Source organism: Macaca nemestrina, chromosome 17 (genome assembly GCF_043159975.1).
Source record: "Macaca nemestrina isolate mMacNem1 chromosome 17, mMacNem.hap1, whole genome shotgun sequence".
Taxonomy (NCBI): Eukaryota; Metazoa; Chordata; class Mammalia; order Primates; family Cercopithecidae; genus Macaca; species Macaca nemestrina.
In genome coordinates this window covers 59,338,844-59,343,487 of record NC_092141.1, presented here as the reverse complement: position 1 = coordinate 59,343,487, position 4,644 = coordinate 59,338,844, and the positions used below count along the sequence as shown (strand labels likewise).

The 4,644-nt window shown below is 54.1% G+C and overlaps 1 pseudogene; it reads right to left on the bottom strand.

The window, feature by feature from the left end:
* Positions 1-3,219, bottom strand: LOC105472357 (L-lactate dehydrogenase B chain pseudogene; annotated as a pseudogene).
* Positions 3,220-4,644: the final 1,425 nt, after the last annotated feature.

Sequence of the window (4,644 nt, the reverse complement as noted above, 5' to 3'; positions counted from 1 at the left end):
CAATAGTTAATTTTATTTGTTCAAGAGCTCATACTGCAAGCATTAAACCAAGCATAGGCTTTGATTCTGTGGGCCCAAATTCACATATTGAAGAAGATCAAAGCAAACTGCGATCCATGTACACGGATGAAAACTAAAGGCTCAGAGTTAATAACATTGTAGTTTTTAAATTTCTACAGCCTAGAGCCCAGTAGTCACAGGTCTTTTTGGTCCTTCTTGATGTCCCACAGGGTATCTGCACTTTTCTTGAGCTGAGGAACTTCATCATCCTTTAGCTTCTGGTTGATAACGCTGGTTAATCCTCGGGCATTGAGGATACACGGAAGGCTCAGGAAGACTTCATTCTCGATGCCATACATCCCCTTTACCATTGTTGACACGGGATGAATCCTGGATAGATTTTTCAACATGGATTCAATAAGATCAGCCACACTTAATCCAGTAGCCCAGTTGGTATATCCTTTTAGCTTGATGACTTCATAGGCACTTTCAACCACCATCTTATGCACTTCCTTCCAATTTTCACTATCAATGTCAGTCCCCATTTCTGGATTCAATTCCTGGAGAGAAACACCTGCCACATTCATGCCACTCCACACAGCCACACTTGAGTCGCCATGTTCCCCCAAAATCCATCCATGGCAGCTGCTGGGATGAATGCCAAGTTTTTCAGCCACAAGGTAGCGAAATCTAGCAGAATCCAGATTACATCCACTTCCAATCACGCAGTGTTTGGGTAATCCACTTAGTTTCCAGGTAACATATGTAAGAATGTCCACTGGGTTGGAAACCACAATTATGATGCAATCAGGACTGTACTTGATGATCTGAGGAATAATAAATTTGAAGACATTAACATTTCTCTGCACCAGATTGAGCCGAGTCTCCCCTTCTTGCTGACGGACTCCTGCAGTTACCACTACAGTCTTAGAATTGGCAGTCACAGAATAATCTTCATCTGCCACAATTTTAGCGTCTGAAGAAATAAGCTCCCATGCTGCAGATCCATTATTTCTCCTTTAAGCTTATCTTCCAAAACATCCACAAGAGCAAGTTCATCAGCCAGAGACTTTCCCAGAATGCTGATAGCACACGCCATACCAGCTTGTCCAGCACCCACTACAGTGATCTTATTGTTTGGGACTGTTGCCTCTTCTTCTGTAACTGGTGCAGTGAGTTTTTCCTTAAGAGCTGCCATTTTGCACAGGAGAGAGGAGGCTCTGGAGACCTCTGTAACAGCTATGCGGAGAAGACAATGTCAGCTGCCTTTTTTTTTTTTTTTGAGATGGAGTGTGGCTCTGTTGCCCAGACTGGAGTGGAGTGGTGCGATCTCGGCTCACTGCAGCCTCTGCCTCCTGGGTTCAAGCAGTCCTCCTGCCTCAGCCCCTGAGTAGCTGGGATTACAGGCCCCGCCACCACGCCCGGTTAATTTTTGTATTTTAGTAGAGACAGGGTTTCATCATATTGGTCAGACTGGTCTTGAACTCACGACCTCAAGTGATCTGCCTGCCTTGGCCTCCCAAAGTGCTGGGATTACAGGCATGAGCACCCGGCTTGACCATTATTACTGTTACTGTTATCGGCATTGGATGAGGCGGTGGGCTGTAGAAGATGAGTAAGACACTGATCCTATAGCATCTCACAGTTCAGGCACGGAGACCTCTGGTTGGCAGATAAGCTACGTTTGGTTTGACATGTGCCAGCATAGCGGTGGGAGCAAGGGAAAGGCACATCCTCCTTCCCAGTGAACCACTACCCCTGTCCCAGGACAGGCTGTTGCCTCTACTGGACCTCCCTTTCCCCCTGGTGAACTCCCATTCATTCTTAAACATCCAGCTTAATATTCACCTCTTACATAGAATTCTTCTCTCTCTATTCCTGTCTCCAGCAAGAACTAATTGGCTCCTTTTGCCAACATCTCCCACTTGGATCTCTATGGCTTCCCACAGGCCGCTGTGCGAGGTTGTGCAGGTTGTGTCCTGCACAAGGCTGGCTGCGGAGGGGGCCAGTGGAGGTGAAGGCAACCCCAGCTCTGCTCACTGATGGCTCTGGCGCTGCTCAGGGTGTTCACCCCTGGAAGCAGCAGCTTGGCTCCAGTTCTCCCAAAAGGGACAGCTGGGCTGAGGGCATCTCTGCTAGTCAGCTATGTGGTTGTTGACTATGCCACCAGCTCTCTGAGAGTAGGGCTGTGATAGATGTGTGCTTGGCATACAGTAGGTCCTTAATAAACCTGCACTCACCCTGAATCCAGGCCAGCCAAGTGAGAGATGAATAAGAGTAAGTATGGAGTGTTTGAGGGAGGACTCCCCCTCTACTCCAACCCACTTTCAGGAATCTTTTTGGTGGGTTCTAAACTGGAAGGCTTCAGAATCCCCGAATTTGCTAAAATGCAGCTTCCCCAGCTTAACCTAATTCCCACGCAGCCAGTCCTGGCTTGTGGGTTGCTCTCAACTCTGTAGGGAGGCAGTCCCCCAGCCTCTCCCTGAACACCCCCAGGTGCAGGACGCCTAAAGCCTCACACTCCATTTGGGGTTTTCCGTTGTCATTAACAGGTTCTTCCTTAGAGGAAACAAAATGTTGCTTTTCATCCCCTTGGTTTCACAGGTGTGGAAACTGAGGCAGACCGGGCTTGCTGTAGGATACACTGAGAATTCATTGGCAAACTAACTTGGACCCCCCAGCCAGCTCCTTCCCACCTTCCAGTGGGGCCTTACCCACAGGGCTTCAGGCAGAATCACAGCCTGGGCCTCTGGACAGGGGAGATGGCCTTCCATTCTCCCGATGCAGATGGGATGACCTTAGTCTCTACTGAGTGTCTGAGCCTCAGTTTCTCCATTTGCAAATTGAAGCTGGTCCTTGTAGTGTGTAGTAAAGATTTCATGAATTCCTGCCGGTAAAACGTTCAGCAGAGTCCCTGGCACACAGCACGCGCGCAGTTAACCCTAACGTAATTGCTGTGGTGGTGATGATGACGATGATGATGATTTTATTCCTTCGAAGGAGCGCTGGTCTCCTGGCCCCCCTCTCCGGCTCCCGACCTCAACCAGCGCCAGAGCCATCCTGCGTGATCCCGACCTCACCAGCGCCGGAGCCGTCCTGCATGAGGCAGGATGTGGTGGGCACACAGCAGAAACGAGGCGGGGGGCACGGGGCAGAAAGGAGAGGGCGACGGGAAAAAAGCAGAGAAAACCCAAAAGGTCCGGAAGGCTGGGAGGGAGGCAGGGCACAGGCTGGAAACCGCGACTATTTGCAGCGTCGCCCTTGGGCTGCGGTCAGGCTGGCGCTGGCAGTCCTGGCGGCCGAGCCCGCCGCCCCGCCCGGTGCCCTCGGCCACCCGGGCACGGCCCTGGCCGGTGCGTCCAGCTCCTCCCGGTCCCCGCGGCCCCGGCGGCGGGTGGGCTGCAGCGCTGCCGCCAGAGGAGGGACCCGGCCGATCTGGGGTGGGCTGGGGCAGGGCCGAGCGCAAGTCGGGGTGCGACCCCCAGGTGAGCCGGTCTGGTGGCAGCGTGCGACCCGTGGCGGGGTACGTCGCGGCGGTGGCGCCCCGCGGGAGCTGGGCCGGGGGCGGGTCGCAGCCGCGGCGAGGCTCCCCGGGCGCCGGGTGGGCGCAGGATTGCTAAACGCTGCGGTTTGGCTAAGATTGCGGAGCCGAGAAGAGAAAGGGCGCAGGAGGGAGGGATTTAAAACAAAACCAAAGGGGGGAAAAAAAAAGCAGAGGGAGAACAGAGAAGAGGGAAATGCGAGATGAGGGCGGATGAGGGCAGGAAGCTGACGTTTCCTGAACGCCTCCTCCAGCTAAAGTCGGTGCGTGATGAGCCCATTTTACAGGCTGGAGCTGGGAGAAGGCCGCCAACCACTAAGGGGCAGAGGCGGGATTCGAACCTACACCTATCTGCCACTCGCGGGCTCCTTCATCTTTACTGAGGAGCGAACACGAAGGAGTGGGGCTTGGCGGGGGCCAGGAGGCAAGGCGGAAGGGAGAGGGCTCGGTGGGGGGTCATGACTGCCTGGTGGGGACCCTGGGGACAGGGGCAGCTGCAGGTTGACGATCTGGGTTCCTTCACCGACCAAGTACGAAGGGTTGGGGGAGGTCTGCTTCAGTCATTCCCGCGCCCCTCCAGCGCCCCCACGTGGAAGCTTCTGACCACCTGGTTTCCCCTCCCAGCGCGCCGGCGTGGCGAGATCCAGGTTGGGCTGGAGCTGGGTCCTGGACTTGGAAAGGCCTGTCCCTGGATAGAGGGACAGGAGATAAAGGAGGGGCAGGGCTGCCAGGGGCGGGGGGTCTGGGTGTCCTCGGGCACGTAGTGCGGCCCTTCCAGTAGCGGGGAGGGTGGTGGGTAAAGGTAGCCAGGAGTGCTTGGCTGGGACTTTGCACCCTGTGCTTGGCCCTCTCCCGCTGTGATGGCTTAGGACTTTGGAAAAAACAACTCTTCCCCCAAGTCTTTGAGGTTCCTTTCATGCGTTCATTCACTGCTTCTGGATTTACTGAACACCTTCAAATGCAACTCTGTGAACAGAGAGAAACAAAGGTCTGGGCACGGTGGCTCACTGTCTGTAATCCCAGCTGTGGAGGGAGGATCACTTGAACCTGGGAGGTGGAGGTTGCAGTGAGCAGAAATTGTGCCACCTCACTGTAGCCTGGGT